The sequence below is a fragment of the Aulonocara stuartgranti genome (assembly GCF_965226115.1).
Source record: "Aulonocara stuartgranti genome assembly, chromosome: 23".
In the NCBI taxonomy this organism is placed as follows: Eukaryota; Metazoa; Chordata; class Actinopteri; order Cichliformes; family Cichlidae; genus Aulonocara; species Aulonocara stuartgranti.
In genome coordinates this window covers 51,381,432-51,403,545 of record NC_138958.1, presented here as the reverse complement: position 1 = coordinate 51,403,545, position 22,114 = coordinate 51,381,432, and the positions used below count along the sequence as shown (strand labels likewise).

Genomic DNA, 22,114 nt, shown 5'->3' with positions numbered 1-22,114 from the left:
TTTTTCTTGTGACATTACCAATAAGTTTGATGTGTCACATGGCCCTCTTCCTATTGGAAAAACAGTTGTATCCAAGATGGCCGACTTCTAAATGGCCACCATGGTCACCACCCATCTTGAGGAGTTTGCCCCCTCACATATACTAATGTGCCACAAACAGGACTTTAATATCACCAACCATTCCCATGTTATTACGGTGTATCCATATAAATGGCCCACCCTGTAGATTAAGTGTCATAGATAAAAAATTATAACTTCATATATGCTTAATTCAAATTAAATTTTAACCCAGTATTTCCATTCAAAGGTGAGATAAGTCAAGCTGTCCTTAGTGTGGAGGGCACAGAATGAGAGAATCATCTTTCTGTGTCTGCAAAGTCTGATTTTGAAGCGACTACATCCACACACAAGAGGAACGAGTCAGCAATGTTTAGCATTCTGCTCACATTCCTGTAGAGGTCATTGCTATCAGTGTTTACTGAAGATGAAAACGCATTTGTGTGTGTGATATGATCAGATCTGACCTCCACCCACCACTTATGCACGTGGGACATGGTGTGGGAAATATGCTGTGGGACATGACTGTCTGTTCCTCCCTGGCTTTGTGTCAGTGCTCGTGTTTTTATGAATGCAAACCGCAGCTTGTGTTGAAGAAGATAAAAAGAGATATGATAAAACAAATCAGGCCAGAATATGGTGTAGAAGCAGCCTGTGAATTCACACCTATTTGTCAGCAGATGTAGAACAGGCTGCCCTTCACATTACCCCAAGAAGTCTATTACCCAAAGGTCTATTTATTTACTTATTTATTTTTTTGACAATATTGTCAAAAATCCAACTACACTGTAACAGCATAATATTTTTATCATTATAAATACATTATTATACTACATTTATAACAAATTAGCAAAGAACACCATAAATCTGTAACAATGGAATTAGGGTAGATTACAGCAGAACAGGAAGAGCATATGGGAGAAGGATGCAACACATAACAATAATGTTCAGTTGCTAGGGGATCTAAGAGCAGACCCCCGCAGCCTCCCTGAATAGGATCCAGGAACCATCACACTGGAAGACATCCAGGAAAGAGTGTCAAGCACTTGACTTGGACAGCACCACTTCGGTTTGCTTCGCTTTCGTTGTCATCTCTCCCTTTTTACCACAACGGACCGATGCAGCATCTGACTCAATGCAATCATCGCCCAATTTGTCTGTTAGTCTCCTGTTCTCTTCTCTCCTGACTCATAAACTAGACCCCAAAGCACCTGAACTTCTCCACCTGGGGTAGTAACTTGTCCCTGACCCAAAGTAGGCACTCCACCTTTTTTGACAGAGGACCATGGTCTCTGACTTGAAGGTGCTGATTCTTCTTTGTGCCCCTTCACAACTGGCTGCTAGAAGTCACCACCTAATGAAGCCAACAGAACCAGATCATCTGCAGAAGAAGAATCTGAGGCCACCAAAGTGGAAGCCTTCCAACACCTGGCTATGCCAAGAAATACTGTCAATGAAAACCATGAAGCATATACTCACTTCTTCTTTCCACATTGGATCAGAAGCCTCTGTCTCACCCTATCCCTGCATCCTCCTCTCTCACCAACTAGTCTGCATAGTCTACTTTGTCTTGTATGTCCCCTATACTTCCTATTCAATCCAAACTATTTCAATCTTCCCTATCTATCTTTGTGTCCAAAATATTTCAACAAATATTTCTATATTTTTCTGATACACTCATAATCTTATCTGTTCTACTCAGTCCAATGAAAACCACAAACTATAGCAGGTCTTACTACCTTGTTATAAACCAGCCATCCCAAAGTACTGTGGCCCACTTAAAAAACAATCTCATGGGCCCCACTCAGTCTTCTTTTATAATTAAAATACATGATAAAGGTCATTTTCTTAAAACATTTTTATAAAAATTTGACATATACAGTATAAACGTGGATGTAGCCACTGTAGACACCAATTAGTTTTGCAAACAGGATGTTGATGCTTCAATTTGATGCGTTAATTTATAAGCTAATCTTAGCAAGCTGCATTCATAACCTGTATTGTGTTTTTAAATACTATTTATTCATATTTTAAACATTTTTGATACATTTTATGAATCAATTATGTTTTAAATGTAGCATTTATTCAATTCCAATTTTTATCACAATCACAGAATTATTGATAGATGTATGTGATTAATTATGCATTTATAATGTAAATCAATTTATATAATTATTATCATTTTTTATGCATGCACTCCCTACCATTCATAAAGCTTTACCTCATAGCAAGCCACAAAATAAGTCAGCTAAGAAAGTGCTTCAAAAGGCTACAGCAGCACATAGAGAGTAAAGAGATCCACTCCACATCAACTCCAAGGACTGGATCACGTCTCACAGACTGTGACAGGGATAGCTGTCAATCAGTGCACCAACACCCCTAACTCAATTATTGGGATGAGCTGTAGATAGATAGATAAATAAATACATGTTAAATGACAATGGATTAGTTTTTTATAGGGCTTTTCAACTTTACCAGAGCACTCAAAGCACTTTATACAACTTGCCTTATTCACCCATTAGCCGGAGCTGTTTGTCAGCCCTGTGACAGACTGGTCACCTGTCAAGGATGTACCTTGGCTTTCACTCACAGTTCCTGGGATGGAGTACTGTGACCTTGAACTGGATAAGTGGAAGAAGATGGATGGATGGAGTAAGTTGATCTGTGACACATTTTCTCCTTCTAGTTAGCTCTGACTCAGACAAATTACCAGTCCCAGGAGTATAAGGCCACGTGTCTATAAGCTGGCTTTCCAGCTTGGGTTGTCTAGGAGACCTTCTAAAGTACTTACTACTATATGTAAATAAATAGTATTCATCATTCTTATTGGTAGCCACTACACATTGAGAAAAGTTGATCTCAGGTCCTGCCCACTTCCCATGCTTATATAATAAACAACTAATGGTAAATGGCCTGCATTTGTATAGCGCTTTTCTAGTCCATAGGACCCCAAAGCGCTTTACACTACATTCAGTCATTCACCCATCCACACACACATTCACACACTACATTGTAGCCACAGCCGCCCTGGGGCGCACTGACAGAGGCGAGGCTGCCGGACACAGGCGCCACCGGGCCCTCTGACCACCACCAGTAGGCAAACGTGGGGTTATTATCTTGCCCAAGGATATTTGGCATGCAGCCAGGAGGCAGCCTGGGATCGAACCACCGACCTTCTGATTAGTGGCTGACCTGCTCTGCCACCTGAGCTACAGCCACCCCGTAAATGGAGATATAAATAAATAAATTGTCATTGCTAAAAATGGAGAGGAACTACCAGACCCCCGTCATCAACGAGTGCCCAGTGGAGAGAGTGGACAGCTTCAAATACCTCGGAGTTCACATCACGCAGGACCTGTCATGGTCCTGTCACATCAACACCGTGGTGAAAAAGGCCCGTCAGCGTCTCTACCACCTCAGACGCTTGAGAGACTTCCAACTGCCCTCCAAGGTGCTCAGGAACTTTTACTCGTGCACCATAGAGAGCATCCTGGCGGGAAACATCTTAACCTGGTTCGGGAACAGCACCATGCAGGACAGACGAGCTCTACAGAGGGTTGTGCGGTCAGCTGAGCGCACCATCCGCTCCGAGCTCCCTGACCTGCACTCGATCTACAGCAGGCGGTGCCGGACCAAGGCCAGGAAGATCGTGAAGGACCTCAGCCATCCCAACAACAGACTGTTCTCTCTGCTGAGGTCAGGAAAGCGATTCCGCTCCCTGAAGACCAACACAGAGAGACTGAGGAGGAGCTTCTTCCCGCAGGTGATACGGTCTCTCAATCACACCACCACACAGTACTGACCCACACATACAGTTCTTACACACACACTGGACTTTCTGGACATTTGTTTACACTAGTGGCCACTGCACAACTACAACTACTGCGTGGTCATCCAATCAAATCACTCTATCACAAGTCACTTAAATAAATCACTTTTAGTCATATTTGCACTGCACAGGACACTTAAATATGTGGATTGCACAACCCTGGACATTACATTTCTTTCATTACCATTTATTACACGTACAGCTGCTCTTATTGTCCTATATTTTTATATATTGTTCTTATTGTTCTATATTTCTTCATATATTCTTATATATTTTCTATATTGTGTATTTTGTTGTACAGTTATTTTATTTTTAACTTTAATTTTTATATTTTATTCTATTCTTTCCTAGTTAAATTTACCCTTTATTTTAATTTTCATATTTATTTTCTATCCTATTCATAGTCTTTTATTTTAGCTCACGAGCAGCTGTCTAAGCATTTTACTGCATATTGTACTGTGTATGACTGTGTATGTTACAAATAAAATTTGAATTTGAAATGGAAGCATCAGAAGAGTAAATGCATATGAAGTAATTTACAGATATGGTGCAAACAAGAAAGTATAAAAAAAACTATTCAGTTTCCTGTTGGTGACTGATCCTCATATTCATGCAGTGCTTCTTTTTATGGTTTGCTTAGCAGCAAATCACACTTAAATCAGACATGATAGTGCTTCACTGCCAGTTCTTTCTATTCGTACCAAATCTCTTTGCAATACTCTCTTTCCTGGTTTTCTCTAATTTCTCCTCCTGTAATCTAGTTTGCTCCACCTACTGTCTCACTACTCAGTAACTATTAGAATGTGTGTGTGTGTGTGTGTGTGTGTGTGTGTGTGTGTGTGTGTGTACGTACCCACATGGAAAAGAAATAGAAAATAATTATGAAAGACTTGCATAAGATGTGGCCTACTTGATATAGTGATCATATAAGGCTTATATGATTTACTCATGAAAGTGGCCACTTTCTCATTACTTTGATATATTGTTTTAGTAAGTATCCAAAACATACAAGTTCCATTTATATAATTTTTTCAAGGGATCTTATATCTGTTTTCACTCTTATATGCTTTTCATACAAGTTTCACACAAGACAGATACAAACTTCATAAGACTTATAAATATCTTTTCCATATGGGAATGACAGACAGAGAGAGACTGATCTATCTAGGAAGTGGTGCTAATTATGCTTTGGTAACCACATGTACTTTTCCTTGCCCCCTACATACAAATATTCTCCCATTTCAATGTGAAGAGAGGATGGATGAACAAAAAAGGATACGAAGGAAAGAACAGGATGGGAAGGGAGAGGTGAAGGAAAGGGGAAGAAAATGAAGAAACAAGAAGAAAGGCGTGTAAACGAAATGTAGGACAGGTAGAAAAAAAGGAAAGAGAGGAGAGCAAAAAGGGAAGAAAAGGGCAAGAAGAGAAGAGAGAGAAAAACAGGAAATGTAGACCAATGTAAACTTTAAGAGAATAAAGGAAGAACGGAAAGGAAGAGAAAATTAAAGGGGGGAAGGAGATCCCACCATGACAGCCACCAACCATCCTGCAGCTACAGCTCCATGCAGTGGCCTCTACAATCGAGGTGAGGAACAAGGTGCATTTGGGGTCAGCGTCCCCAGCCTTCCTCGGAATGTTGTTGATGTTTTGCTGAAGTTGAAGATTTTGAGGACCAGGCCCTCTGCCAGCCTATGGTGTCCTGGTTCCACGGCTTATCCACAGCTCATGGAGGCCCTTATATTTGAACATGGTGTTTATTATAGACAAACTGTGTTTTGCACCGAAGTCCAATACCAGAACACCATCTCAGGTTTAGATCAAGCAGGCCATTCCTTCTGATTACTCCCCAGCAGGCCTCACTGTCATTGCCCAGGCCAGTATTTAAGTCTTCCAGTAGCACGACAGAGTCCTCAGATTGAGCACCCTCAAGCATCTCACGAGTGACTCCACGAAGGCTGGGTACTCTGAACTTTGTTTGGCACATGAGCACAAATGACAAGACCTGTTTTCAGACCCAAAGGTGCAGACAATCAACAGTGTCATCCACAGGTAAAAAACCCCAACATACAGCAGCAAGCTGAGGAGATACAAGGACACTACATCTACATCTAGCTGGTACCGCTCAACCACTCTTAACCTGGACATAGAATGGTTTTCTTTTCGTTTTGCGTAATTAAAGTATTAGGACATGTTTAATTACAAATAACATTTCAATTCAAGCTCTATTACTTCTACAGATCTTATTTAATAGATCTCTTTATCTCCATTAAATAAGATCGAAGAGAAGAGAAGAGAAGAGATCTATTTTTAAATCATTTGGCTAAGATTAGAATTGGTTCTGACAGCTTTACTCACACTGTCACACCAACATGCATACATAGTACATTCACAAAATCTCCTTCACCATGCCAACAACACACCAACAACACCTCTTAAAAATACAACAAACCTGCTTCCTAAAATTTGTGCTCATACAACAAAATGCAATTGTGAGGGTGGGGTAGGCATAATCCACAAAACTTTCATCCAAGGGACTACTTTTAACCACATCTGAAGTCCAGTTTCTGTGACTTTACCTATATCTCAATTCATAACAGAATTAGATGGTGAGAAAGTTGTGCGTGGCAGCAGCTACCTGTGCACACAGCAGATAAAGTTGCCAATCCCTTTGCATGTATTTTGTCTATAAAGTCATCAAAAAAATGCTGTTTTTGGGCTTGTTTTAAAACTGCATTTGTCTAGTTGGTGTTTTCTCCATGTCTCTTATCTCTATCTCAGTTATTAACTCCATTACTGAGGTAAGCAGCGACCAGTGGTTGGTTGCTGACTAAAGTTATACCTATTCTGCTGTCATATGAAATGAAGATGTGAAAATGATGAGTTAATGAGCTGGTTGGATGGTTGGTTTATCTGTCCACATACATACAGAATTATTTTTGCTCACATTCACACCTACAGTCACTGTAGAATCACCATTTAATCTCTCATTAATGTCAATGGACACTAGTAAGAATCTGGAGTAGGGCTGGGCCATATCATACCGTTCACGGTAATACCAGTATAATGTTGGGCAACGATAAGAAAATGAAATATCGCGATAGAATATGGGTAAAACGCACGCGCGCAGTGCCTTTGTTTTCATAGGCACATGGCGGAAAAAGCATGGCGGCAACGGAGAATGAGAAGGGCGAAAGCGGATCGTTAAATGAAACGGATGAAACGAGAACTGGTTTGTAAAAGTGCTGCAGCTTCAGTGGTGTGGAACTGGTTTAGCTTTCGTCCGTCAGATACACAACAAAGCACTATTTTTGGTAGAGCATGCTAGCGGGCCGTCGTTATTACCGTGTTTTTTGGAAAACACGGCACACTTAAAATCAATCCTTTGATTTTTCTGAAAATCCACAGTGCCCCTTATAATCCCGTGTGCCTTATGTATGAATTGTGTGCCTTATAATGAATATATATATGAGTTGTGTTTACTGACCTCAAAACGATTTTATGTACACGGCGCTCGAAAATCTGTCAAATGTTTCAGTACGACTTTGCTAAGCTACGAAGCCGCACCGCTTGATAGATTGTCGGAGCATTACGGCTAACGTAGTCAGGAGCCTCGCGGAGTGATACGTGCTGTGCTTCAACATAATATTACCGTATTGTGTGTGTATAACCTCTTTTTAAGTTTTGTGGATGTTATACATGGTTGTGCTGAGGATGTGTCGGCCAGTTTCCACTGGAAACGCCTTTTGGTTAAACTGTCAGCGAGGAATTTGCACTGTTACATTTTTATATAACTTTAATGCACATAAAAAAACAGCTGCTTGTTTAAGTGAAAATACATTGATTTTTTTTTTTTTGCACTAATAAAGTTGGGGAGTTGTAAAGTATTTTGTATAGTGTCAATTATATTGTCAGTTATATCGTTATTGCAAATTTTCAAATGTATATCGTGATAAATATTTTTGGTCATATTGCCCTGCTCTAATCTGGAGTATCCAGACCCACCTACTTACATTCTTTAGCTTAAGCTGGTGCTTGTATTATTTCTTTAAACAATAACTATACATTGTTTAAACATTTTTGGGAATATGACTGCCTCTTGCATGGAACTAGCAGATATAATTTTGTGCTAACCAAAGTGTTGAACACCTTAATTTAGCTTTTTGTGCGTAGAGTACATGTAGATTATACTGATTAAATTCTATGTCATTTAACAAGGAGAAGAAACAATTGTATCGTATTATGTGTCTGTCTTTACTCAATGAACTCAAGTGGCTTATATACAGAACCTTTGAAACTTCAAGCCAGTCTCAATTTAACCACCACCGCAACAGCTACCACATGGCAAAATTGGTATGGCCCGGATCTGGCCCACACAATGTGCTTACACATGGCCCACATTCCGCAAAGAATGACGGCCCTTTGGTGGCCCAAATCAGGTTTGCCAGAGGTGGCCCACACATGGGCCAGCACAAGGCCAGTTGCAAACACGCAGCTGGTCCTGTGCTGGCCCAGGACAGTTTCAGCTCTGGCCACAGATGTCAGCCTAATGTGTACCTTAATCAAACCATGTAATAACAACGTGCCGGAACATAATAGTGCAAAAACAGCATGACAGAACTCTGTTCTGACAGTGAATGGACTGCTTCTTACGTGGCGCTTTTCTACTCTCCCGATTACTCAAAGTGCTCTATACAACATGCCACATACACACACTTTCACTAAACTGAGTGCTTCCTAACTACATTCATACTATGCAGACTGGAGGAGCCAGGAATCGAACCACTATCCTCCCGATCAGTAGGTGACCCGCTCTACCTCCTGAGCTACAGCCACACGGTGGTAGACATGAGCAAACTCTCACTAGGTTTTGGATAAAGTGTACACTCACAAACCTGTCAAACCTACATTCGAAACGTTGGCTACCATAGCAGTATAGTATTGCAACATGGCATTTGGGTCTTCTAACTAAAATAGGAACATAAATAGTGCCTCATTGCCAGACCTGGCCCACATCTGGTTGACATGAAGTGTCAGCTTGATGACGGATCCAGTCCAGACCTATTTTCTATGAGCCTGGGCCACATAAAGCAAACCACAATCAGGCCAGATGTATCATGCCATCACATAAACTGTGCCATCTATGCCAGGCCTGGCCCATATCTGGATGACAAATCACTAACTATGCCAGAAGTCAGCCAGCAGTGCCAGCATGACACCAGATCTGGGTCAGACCTGCCTGCTATGTGGGTATTGTTCAATTAATTAAGACAAAGCCACGCTTTTTTGAATTCGATGATAAGGCAGGGAAACTTCTGGCCTATCAAGCCCATGCAAGGTCAAGTCTGCTACTGGCGACATAATATCGGACCCAGAGGGAATTAATGAAGTATTTGTTCGTTTCTATTGCGATCTGTACACTTCAAGCTCTCCACCTCAGGCACTCATATGACAATTCAAGACACCTCTTTTGAATATTATCCATACGTCGTGCAATTCAGTTCCAGTGGTTGTGGTATCTCTCGACGTGGAGAAAGCTTTCGACCGCTTCGAGTGGAGCTTAGTCTATGAGGTGATGGATAGGTTTGGCTTGGCGGTTGACTTTATTCTCTGGGTTAAGTTACAATATTCCTCGCCATCCACCTGTATTCATGCTAACAACAACTTGTCTTCGCCTTTTCCACTTGAGAGGGGGACTAAGCAAGGGTGCCCTCTCTCACCCCTCTTAATCGCCATTGCTATTAAGCCTCTCGCAATATGGCTGCGTTCAGAGGGTATATTTAAAGGCATTACGAGGTTCGGTGTGACCCACAAACTCTCACTTTATGCAGACGACTTGCTCTTGTACATTTCTGACCCTCTAAACTCATTCCCGGTGCTTTTTAACATACTGGACCAATATGGTACACTGTCAGGGTATAAGCTCAATTATCAAAAAAGCGAGATGCAACCCCTCAACTCCCTGGCCCGAGCTCTTCCCCACTCAATAGTACCCTTTAAGTGTACAGAAACTGATTTAAATATCGCTTTTTAATTTTATTTCTTCTTCTATACCTAAAATGATGAGGGAGAATTTGCTATCCCTACTAGACAACGAGAAAGACTGTGACCATCGGACTTCACTACCATTGTCAGTGGCAGGAAGAGTTAATCTGACAAAGATGAATGTCCTCCCCAAATTATTGCATCTTTTTCAACATGTCCCCATTCTTCTTACTAAAGCATTCTTCGACAAGTTAGAAAAAATCCTGTCACATTTCATATGGGGAGGGAAACAAGCTAGAGTTTGTAAGTCTGTTCTTCAGTCCTCTAAAAATGATGGTGGTCTTGGTCTGCCCAATTTTAGACACTACTATTGGGTAGCTAACATACAAAAACTTTTACATTGGGTTCACAATGACCTCCCTACCGGCCTGGGAACTCACAGGAAAAAGCTTGATTTCTTAAAAAAGTAAAGCTGTATCTAAATAGTGAAAAAAGTTCAATATAATGTAGTGCAGAGCATATTCCACATAACTGTGGTAGTTATGGGTAATGGCAAAAAGTTGAGAAGCACAGGAAGAAAAGCAATTAAGGTTTACTTTGAATTAACACTTCAACTTTAAAACCATGGTTTATCCCTCTGGGCCCATGACAGGAATGAATCAAATGTGGCATCTTAATCCTATTCCAACAAGGTTTGACACAGAACCATGAGCGGAAGCTGGAATACATGGAAATAACCTATGCAGGAACAGGGAGACCATGCAGAAGCCATACAGAAAGACCCCCACCAGGATGTTGGTTTCAAACCCAGAACCTTCTGGGTGTGAAGTGTGAAGAATTCTCAAAATTAATAAAACCAGGAAACTACATCTTTACTTTCTACAATATAGGGATGATTGTCTGGTTCTGCCGAGGTTTCTTCCTGTTAAAAGAGAGTTTTTCCTTCCCACTGTCGCCAACAACCCCAATATTACCCCCAAATATTGGTTAATTAATTATTGAACCAACTGTTGCCAAGTTCTGTTAATGAGATCACATTTTTTATGGTAAGTATCAGTGCTCACAACAACAGTGCAGCTACATCCTGTAAATGTAAATGTGTATATAATATTTTTTGGGGAGGTAAAAAAAAACTCAGCATCAAGAACAGCAACCTCAAATGCATCTTCAATTGCAGAGCTGCCATTACAAAATGTTGTGTTGACTAACATGATGCTGTGACAATAAGCCATAGTCTCTCCAGAACATACCTCCAGAATCTCTTTCACTTGCTCAAACAAATCAGTGCCATCTACTACTATCTTTACTACCACAGACTCCTGCCTGTCATCATCAGTCATCCTGTCCATCACCACTGCAAACAAAAAGGGGCTAAGAGTCAATCCCTGATGTAATCAGACCTCCACCTTGACTCCTATTGCACACCTCACCAGCTCATACATGTCGTGCACGATCCTCACATACGTCTCTCGTACTCCTGACTTCCTCACAGCACCACAGTTTCTCTCTCTTAGTGTGAAACCATATGGATTCTCTACTGTGCAACTCCTTCTGACCTCCTCTATATTTGTCCACCAACCAGTAGCATGCAGTGACTTTGACACAAAGACAAGCAGAGAGTTTTATGGATTAACATTAATGCTAAAGATATTTAAGACTGAGCTCATTTCAAACATTTGTGATATTTTCATAACCAGCTATGCAGCTTGAACTCTATATTGAGGACTTGGAAGAAAAGTTTAAAAGTAATTTCCAAAAAAAGTCGGAACAATGTTTAAAGCAAAGTGTTTTCCAGTTAGTAAGGCCCAGGGCTATAATGCAGACAAATCCACTGTTTCCACTCAATCATTATCTCTATACAGAGTGACCTACCCACTTTTTTAAAGTATTTTATGGTGAAAGTCCAATGAATTAGTATAAGACGGCAGACTTTGGAATCCAGGAGTGCCCTTCGGGGCCATATCATTCCCGGTCTACCAGGTACTAAAGACCTCTCCCATCACATCTGATGCCCACGATCAAACTAAAAAGGTCGGCTTGCCCATGAAACAAAGACACGCAGCAGTTTCAAATGGGAACAAAGGGATAGTGTGCTTCAGCAACAATAGCCAATTGCAGCCACAGCATGATAGTAATTTAAGTGAAAGATCAAATCAGGTGAGAAGCTTTTTGTTTATGTAGTTTGAGCTAAAAGGAGAAATTTGGCTTTCTCCTTTATTTTAAGTTTAAGCTATTCGAGATTAAAGGAGAGAGATAGCATCCAATTTGGTATGTTTTAATTTCTGTCTATTTTTAGATTTGACTCAGCAAGCACTGCTCTGCTTGCCATGCTTGTCTGGACAGAACACAAAGCAAATATTACACCTGTAGTGCTCTTTCCTGGAGCTATGCAGGTGCTAATGGATCATGACCTCTCTTCATAACCTTTGTAACACTAGGAGCCTTTTGAGGTTGAGACATGACCAAAATGAATTTATTATTTCTCTACAATTACAAACCCTGTTTAAATCTATGTTGGTATCAAAGTAAAGCTAACACTTGTGAGACTTTTTACAAGTGTGGGAGGTTTTATTAGATGATAGATCTTTTAGTAGATATAACTCTACAGAGATCTGTGCTTTCAGCAGAGACATTGTTTGTGTGCGTCATTGGGTGAATGGGGGAAATTTGTGTTTACATCTTTTTGCAGAATCTTTTTACCTGCTCTTTAATTTTTTGTTGTTCTAGTGGTGTTTAGTGGTCCTGGAAATGGTGAGCTTTTAGCTGAGATTCTGACATTTCTTTATCTGTGAAACCATAAATGTTATTTGGTATGAATGTAATCATGATCTCCAAAGTCAGCTTAAATGACTCACCACAGAAAAGCTCATCTGGAGAATAACTGATTAATGCAACATGGTTCTAAAGCTTCTTTATCATCATATCTATATGTATTCATATTCATATGTAAATGTTATCATAGATCAAACTGGATATAATGTTACCAGTTATGAAAAACACTATCCTGGTTCATTCACAGGGTTGTTGGAACCTTACATATGAAACCAGAATGTCAATACAGAAAAGATGATGAATTCACAGAGCTCAACCTACTAAAGACCCAAGATATGCTTGCAAGAGATGGATACTATTTAATACTGATGAAATGACTTCTCACTGGGTGTAAGGTGTGCAGGTGCAAGTTAGAGACGCAGGAAGCTCTCTTACCTTAGCCAATTGTGAGTTTACCCATTTTGTGAAAGTCTTCTTCTGAACGTCTTCTCTTTCATCTGTCGGGGTGAAAAAAATAAAAAGACAGAGTTAGGAAAAAGAAAAGGAAAAGAATCCGTTTGCGTTACTCCAAAATTCCTTTTTTTACTGCTAACTAACATCACGCTCTTTCAATTCTACAATCCTGCCTTTCTTCTCTCTTGCTGCCTCAGATCACACCTTTCCCATCTTCTCTTCCTTTTTCTTTTGCCGGCAGCAGCACTGTTCCCACCACATCCTGTTGGCCAACAGCATCAAAGGTGGTCACTGTTAACCTGAGTTCTGTGGAAATGTTTTTCTCGATGAGCCACATATTTGATTTGGTTTCACATGCCTTTCTCACTTGGAGTAAAACGGCTTGGTGAGATTCTTGTTAAAGACTTTAAACCTGGGTTATTCCACTGGAATTTTCCTTTTTTAAATTTGAAGCTTAACTGCCGTGTGGTGTGCAGCATGCATAATGTGGAAACTGACTCACATGATGACAGCCCCAAGAAAGGAAGACCTCTGCTCCTGAGCACAAATTCATCTGAATTTATCCTCAGAAATCTGTATTTAATGTTTAATTGTAATCAACTGCATGACTGTCCACAGTTAGATTATCTTTAAATCTTTAAATTAATCACTGATTTTTAAAAATCTGTCCTAAATGTACGTTAATAAGATGATTTTTAAATTTCCTTTAAGGACACCATGAGACCTGGGGTCCAGGGACTGCCTCTGCTTTCAGCTTCAACCTTTGTGTTTGTGCAATAACTGTGTGTAAATGCACATATAAGTCTGCACACTGGGAGAGAAAGGCCATGACCAATAGTCCTCTTAAACTAAACCTAATTTAGAACTGATTTACATGTACACACACACACACACACACACACACACACACACACACACACACACACACACACACACCTATGATTCATGAACACAGCTACTTCTGCATACTGCATCTCATTAAAGGGAATCCAGCCTTAATAGCTCCATCTTAATTTAGAAAAAGTGACAAAAAGCGGTGGAGAAAATCATGCATAGAAGTGATAAAAAAGGAAAGATGTAGGGAAAGAGAGAACAGTTAAAATGAAGCCTCTCGAGGAGAAAAAAGATTGAAAACAGTTTAGACAAGGCAATTAAAGGCAGAAAACAGAGCAGACAATATGAAAAGACAGCTGAAGGACACAAAGACAAAAAGAAGACAGAGGATTATTTTGACACTGATGACCAAAGACTAGATTGGTTCCAGCCTTCAGTTTAAAAGCAGCAGTCTTATGCATAAAGTTTATGTTTTTGTTGTCACTGTGTGTTTGTGTGGTTCAAATCAAAGGTTTTACTGTTTGTGTTGACAGCTTCAGGGGATATAAAAGAGAAATAAGTGCCTGGGTCATTTTCAAAATCAAATAGCAAATTTCCAACATAAATGCTTGCACACTAAATATGTACTTTCATCTTTAAATAGCAGAATGAATTCTAAAGCGTGCAGGGTTATAGACTTTGCTCAGTGCTGCAAAAGTGATTGGACAGTGCTTCACAGTGCAGAGGGATAATGACCCAAAGCATGCTAGAAACACAACCCAAGAGTTTCTCCAGGCAAAGAAATGTTCAATTACCAAGTCAGTCACATGATCTCACTCCAGTAGAGCAACCAGCAACGTTTAAAAACTATTTTCTATTTGTCCAACTCATTTTGAACCTTTAAAATAGAGGACTATGTGGAAAATGGCTGTAACAGTTAATTAAACTGAGCAGCAACATCAAATCAGATGTTTTGCCCGTCGAGTCTGGTGAAACTAGACATACAGGGATACAAGTGGATCCAAAACTTTGTACTTTGAACAGTTTCTAAGCTAGTTACCTTGAAAGAAACTGGAATGTTATTGTCATTGCAATGGAAACCAACTAAGATCCCAGTAAATGAAACTAATGAGGCTTGAAATAATCAGAGGTAAAAAACAAACAAACAAACAAAAAAAAGGTAAAGATGTGGGCAATAACAGAATACACACACACACACACACACACACACACACACGCACACACACACCTGGAAACATTCTTTTTGTTTCTCATTGGTTAAGTCCAAGAATAAAGTAAAAAATCAAATAAAAAAATACCGAATGTAGTAAATCAGTAACTGCTTTACTCTGGAGATAACAGAATAACATCTAACAAGTGACACAAGGATTCTTTCTTCATCTAACTAATCATAACATGACCTTAAAATGCATTTTTAACCATCCATCCATTCGCTTCCGCTTATCCTTTTTCAGGGTCGCGGGGGGGGGGGGGGGGGGGGGGGGCGCTGGAGCCTATCCCAGCTGTCATAGGGCGAGAGGCGGGGTACACCCTGGACAGGTCGCCAGTCTGTCGCAGGGCCAACACACAGGGACAGACAACCATTCACACTCACATTCACACCTAGTGACAATTTGGATTATCCAATTAACCTATCCCCACAAGCTGCATGTCTTTGGACGGTGGGAGGAAGCCGGAGTACCCGGAGAGAACCCACGCAAACACGGGGAGAACATGCAAACTCCACACAGAAAGACCCCGGCCTGATGGTGGAATTGAACTCAGGACCTTCTTGCTGTGTGGCAACAGTGCTAACCACCATGCCACCGTGCTGCCAAAACCCCGGGCGCTCCTTCCCCCGCCGAGGCATTTTTAACCAATTTGATGCAAATAGGAATAAAAGTATACCATACACAATTCATTTGCATGAACTGGTAAAAAGTGTGTTTGTTTTGAATGTCAGTGTGATGACCTCCTTTACTAAGAAGATCCATTTTACAAGCATTCATGTGGTGGAAGCATAATTTGAAAATTCACAAGGAAATGTGAAAACTTCCTCCAAACAGTGATTCAGAAAGTGGCAGAAGATTTGCAAGTTATTGATGTAACATACACAGAAAAATGGCTGAACCCCCCCAAGGTGAAGTTATTAGTTCATAAAAATTGTAAATTGCAAAATAATGACTTCCTGTGGGACTGATGGATGGGCCATGCTGGATTACCATTCATCACTTTAACTTTTGTTTTATTGGAGTGTAACTTTGAGTAGACGTGGCTGATGCAGGATGAGAGTCTAGGATAATATGACCCAGGTTGAAACAATACCTCAACTTAGTGTGTTAAAGTTTCCCCTCAGTGGTGCTAAAATAATTTCCCATCAAAATATGTGAAAACAACTGAGCTGAATGGAAGGTGAAGGTGAAAAAATACTATATTTCCATAAATAAGCTGTAATTTCTTACACAGGTAATGCAATCTCCTTCTATGGGGTGCTTCTATATCACTTAGCTTGCACAAGCTCAAGTTATTATCGTAGAGCTATAACTCTTTACCATAGTCACATTATGAGAGTCCTGGTTTGCTTAGTATTGGTTACCTTTGCTTTATTCCTCTCTTTCAGTTGCTCTTTTCCTTTTTGTTTAGTCCTGTCACATCTAGGTCTTCTACTCATTTCCCTTCTTGTTTCCTTTGTCTCGTCCCTGTGTTTTGTCCTTCCTTTGTATTTCCTTGTGAAGTCAGTCTTGGCTCCCTAGTCGTGTCCCTGTTTCTGAGTGGTCTGTGTGTCCTGTCTATGTGGTTGCCTGGGTTCCCTTTTTAGTTCTGTCAAGTTGTATGTCTAAGGCTATGTCCACACGTACCCGGGTATTTTTGAAAACGCAGATTTTTCTATGCGTTTGCACCTTTCGTCCACACGTAAACAGCGTTTTCGGTCACTGAAAACGGAGATTTCTAAAAACGCCGGCCAGGGTGGATATTTTCGAAAACTCCATTTTTGCATTTATGTGTGGACGAGGAAAACGGAGAAAACGCAGCGTCAAAGGTGTGTGCATTTTTTGACGTCACACTGTGCGCCACGTTATTGTTTCGGTGAAATGAATTTCTACAATACTGTTACTGTTAATTGTACTCTCTGCAGTGTTTAAATGCTTAAATATACACACACAGTTACACATGCGCCATCTTTGTTTACTCTTTCCCACTGAGGCTTCTAGACTTCTGATTGGCCAACATTTCTGCCCGGTTAGGAATATATCGCCACCTGTTGCTTTGGCATGTTCCTAGCAGCGTTTTCCTTCATTTCTGCCTTTACGTGTGGACGGGATTATTTTTTAAAATGAAAACGGAAAATCTCCGTTTTCAAAAATACCCGTGTACGTGTGGTCGTAGCCTAAGTTTAGGCCCCTGTTTTAGCTACTTCCTGTTTTACTTTGGTAGGTCCTTGTCCCATGTATGTCATTTTCAGTTTAACTTCTTTAATTCTGTTCAACCATGTTCCCCACCTGTTGCCTGTTCCCTTGTCATTTTATGTGGATATATTATCTCCCTGTCTCCCTTTGCTCTTTGTGGCAGCCTCCCTCATGGTTCCCACACCCTCTTGTCTTTCTAGTGTCCTGGTTCTCCTTGATGTAGTAAATTCAGTTCCTAGCATTCCTAGTGTATTTGTGTTCTGAGAGTAAGCTTTTGAGTTCCAGCGATAACACTGTATTTTCAAGCATGTCCCTGAGACATAAATCACCCAGCACTGATATGAAAATGGTAATTATAAAATAGCTATCTATATTTAGCACTAAAGTGTTAAATACAGATAATAAGTTGGAAGCATAACATAGCTAAAGAGCAAAGATCACATTGACATGAAATAATGATCAACTCATTTCCATATCTGCCTTGAACTTGCATTTATTAGAATAAAATGCTTTTCTTGAACTGCGTGATGGCAAAGAAACCTGGCAAGGCAAATAAGTGATCTGTTTCTACAGTCGGAGTGGTCCTGTGCAACAGCCATGTTTGCCAATGTTTTGATCCCAGCTGCCTAGCAACAGTAATGGCTATTAGCCAGGGAAAGGAATATGAGACCAAATCCAATCAGATCAGGTCATTACCGAGAGATCAGATGGGGAAGACTTGATGAAGAGAAGTAAGACAGAGAGGGAAAGACACAATGACACGAGAAGAATGGAAAACAGAAGAAAAGAATGAGAGGGGGCAATAACTAGGAAGTGAGAGTAAAGGATTGCAAGCTTATGTTCACATCAATGTCAAAAATAGCCTCTGCAATAAAAGTAAGTGTCAGTACAAAATGTGTAGAAATGTGCACGTGTGTTAAATTTTCAAAGGCTGCCACAGACATAATCCAGCATTTTTATCTTCAGCAAGAAAAAAAGCACAGATGGGGCAAGTCACTGCTATACCCTGTGAGTGTATTTATGTCTGCAATGTGTGAGACTGAGAGTGCATTTTGGATCTGTGTGTGCAAGTGTTTTGCATCTGCCTGTGTGTGTGTGTGTGTGTGTGTGTGTGTGTGTGTGTGTGTGTGTGTGTGTGTGTGTGTGTAGCTTTCCAGGAAAAAGTACATTTATAGGCTCCATAATGTGGAACTGATACCAATCATCTGCAGGCAGGGAGCAGGAGGAGAGAGAGGAAGGATGAAAAGAAAAAGAAAAGGGCATGTGGAAAAAAAGACAAAGACAGACAGGAAATGTCCTGAGCTCTAGAGGGAAAGAGACACTTTTGACTTTTACCCTCCTTTATTAAAAAATGTCTTCCAACTGCCACCCTACAATAGGATGCAAAAATAGAGCCTTGGGCCAGACTTTTCCATTACAATGTGACTCACAAAATTCATTAGTTGAAAAAGACAAAAGATAAACATTTAGTGCAAAACCATAAAAAAAGCATTTGAAATATTAAAAACAAAGAATTTCCAATCAAGAAAACTCATTAGAGTAGACATAACCATGTTTACAAAAGAGTTGTGGAGTGAATAAAATCAGTGTCCATTTTAATATTAAATTCACAATTTTGAGATTAAAGTTTAAATATTATTTTGAGAAAAACAAATGTGGAGATTTCAGTTGTCATTTCAAGCCAAACAACTGCCACAGCTACTACACGCTCTACAAACTGTGCAGGTGAGATCGTGAACCAAACTGATTAGCTGTCCTATCGTCTCTTGTGATACAACATGCATCCTCTTAATAAGAGGCTGTATCATCCATATTCTTGCATCTCTCCCTTCCTGGCCATTTCATGTTGCACAAATCAAGCCAAGTTTGTGTGTTTTTTCCTTGTGACCAGATGCTGCTTTCTGCACCATCTTTTCAATGTCCTTACACTTATCACCACACTGTGTTTTTCTGCTGTAACTAAAACCAATTCTGAAGTACAATCTCAAAATAATCCACACTATTTTTTTTCTTAACGTGGCCCTAATAATCCATACAAGCAACCAAGAACAGGAAGAAGGCAAAAACAAAGCTGGGATATCTACCATGCCTATAAGAGGACATGAGGAAGGGAAAAATAGGCAGAATGCAAAAAAAAAACCCAAATAGATAATAAAGATGATGATAAATAGACAGCAGGAGGAATAAAAATGTGTATTACAAAGAGAAATGAGTGAAGTGAAACCCTGTTAGACTGTACATCAAACACCCCTTCATGAAAACGTATGTTACTGTGCGAGTGTGTGAGAGACTATAAAGATTGTGTGGGAAAGGGTGTAACGTCTTACTGCGTCTGTGTGAAACACAAAGCGATGTGTGTGTGCGCGTGTGTGTCACCGACAGACAAACAGAGCCAACACAGAAAATGTGACTGGAGAGCAGCGATATTTATTTCGCTGCTACTTCGCGACTCAACAATTTGACACTCAAATTCTCACACAGCTACAAATCCATTAACAGACCGGAGTAACTAAAGCCATTGCACCTGCTAAAGCAACAACAGGCTGAACTGAGTATTCCTATTTTATCCCTCTACTCAAAATTCAAGCCAACTGCTGTTCAATTGACAGAATACACTGGATACATGTCTCTGCATTATACCACTGCTTCTGCTCACTGTTATGTTTGCACTGGTCTTGTCAGTCTACTGGAGGATTATCTCGTCTCAGGTTATCGATCATCCAGTTCTTAGACAAATTGATTAAAAAAAAAAAAAAAAAAAAAACAGGAAATGTGGACTATGTTAATTTTTGCTTCAGTAAAAAAGAAAATGATAATGAAAAAAAAATGATTTTGTAACACGATGATTTAAACTATAAAAGGAAGCAATTCAAAACATAAAATAATTAAAATAAGATTTTTTTCTAAAGGTGTCATGATCCTGGGTTTTTTACCCAGGGTTTTCAGTTTTGGACCGTCAGTCTTCTGTTGATATCTTCTGTTTGATTCTTTTTTGCAGTTTTCAGGCGAATATTATTTTGCATTGGTTGCTTTATTTGTTCTCAGGTTTTTCCTTTCCTCTGCTCTCTGTGCTTAGACTGTTTCTGTTTAGTCAGTTTTGTCTTTGTGTTTACTTTGGTCTGTCAAGTTTAAGTGTTTTAGTCCCTCTCTCAGCGTATTAGGCTTCCTGTTTTATTTTGATAGTCTCTCATCTCATGTGCATTATGTTCAGATTTGCCTTCCCTCTTGGTCATTAATTGATTGTGTTCACCTGTGCCTTGTTTTACCCAGCTGCGTCTGTTTCCTTGATTACCTCATATGTACTTAAGCCCTCAGATCTCCTTAGTTCTTTGTTGTGTCGTACTGTTTGCCTGAGTGATTGTCTGCTTTCTTTCATCACCTGGATTTGTTAAAGGTTTGCTTTTTGTTTGTTTAAATCCATCTTGACTTTGCTTTTTGGGTTTTTCATGACAAAGGCAGCTGTCCTCTTCTAGAGTTGGCAACAGTATTTTTCTCGTGTCAGTTTAGGATTATGAAATACCTTCTGTTTCAGTCATCCAAAGCTGAAGGAAAAATGTCTACTATGCAGACACAATATATGCAAATTATATATACATATAGTTTGTCCTCCTGGGATTAGCTACTTGCTTTCTAACATTAGTGATCAAGCACTGGTCGTACAGACAAACTCACTTACTGCCCAAATAACTAAAATAACCTCTGACAGTTTTGTAGCTAACTGCAGCATTACATAAGAAAATAATTATTCCTCATGTTATTGTCATATTTCTGTTTAAAAAGCAAAAACAAATTTGTTCCTAAAGTGGAATTAAATTTAGTGTCTTTAGTTGTATTTACAAACACTTGTGTACATATTTAAAACTATATTAAGGCCATTTTGTGCCGTTGCATCATTTCCTGCATTTGTGTCTTTCAGTGCATCGTGTGTTATGTGTGTGTCAAATGACGCAGCTCCCACATGTTCCAGATTAACCCAGTGTGCTCTTTTCCAGGTAAGGATTAACCTAACTATAAATGTGGATTAAGCACATATGAAAGCACACACTGATGCATGAGAGAGTGACACAAACACAGAGGTAACATCCAGGGAGAAGATTCATGGGGGAAAAAAGAGAACACAGGACGATGGTGTGTATACAGTTTTCCTTTCAGTGTCGTGATCATTCCTGTTGACATTTTGCAGAGGCCATCTCTCCATCATAATGCCTTTTATGGTTCTACAAAGTGTCCCTCCCTTATTGCCCATCGTTCTCACACCAATTTATGTCTTCATAAAAGCAGACTTTCTTGCAATTACTTTCCTTTATGGAAAAGGTAATCTCTCCTCATGCTGTTTTGTTTGTCAGGAAGCCTAAGAGAGAATTCCAAGCATTAAAGAGAAATGTTGCTTCAGTTGAATTAATTTACAGACCCATTCAAAACTATCACCTTATTCTCATTAGCACTTTACTGAAAACACAATTTCAGATTTACAAGTAGAAAAAAATTGCTTCTTGCTTTTGTGATAAAAGCTTGGAAATATTTATATGCTACACATAAGCTACTGGTCAAATCCAGATTTGATTTGTTGAACACTTCAAACTATTTATTAAGTGTAAAAACAAAGCTGCAAACTCCTGAGTTGACACATGGGACATATCAGCAAATTCAAGTTTATCTTGTATGCTATGCATACAACGCTTCTCAGTGAAATATACTTCAGCAGTGTGTGCTGAGTGCTGATGCAGGCATTAGAAAATGTCGTTAAGAAAACGGTTACTAAAATAAGAAAGGGGGTCACTTCCTCCATTCCCATCTGTCC

At 39.8% G+C, this 22,114-nt stretch overlaps 2 long non-coding RNA genes across 2 annotated transcripts in view; one reads left to right on the top strand and one right to left on the bottom strand.

Moving 5' to 3' along the window:
* The window catches only part of LOC309700347, a 227,684-nt gene that overhangs the window by 65,979 nt on the left and 139,591 nt on the right, over positions 1–22,114 (top strand). The gene's annotated exons all lie outside the window — the stretch shown is intronic.
* The window catches only part of LOC309700350, a 58,893-nt gene that overhangs the window by 6,636 nt on the left and 30,143 nt on the right, over positions 1–22,114 (bottom strand). Inside the window, exon 2 of the long non-coding RNA XR_014274647.1 lies at positions 13,076–13,137. This is a non-coding gene — a long non-coding RNA (uncharacterized lncRNA). The remainder of the gene's footprint in view (positions 1–13,075; positions 13,138–22,114) is intronic.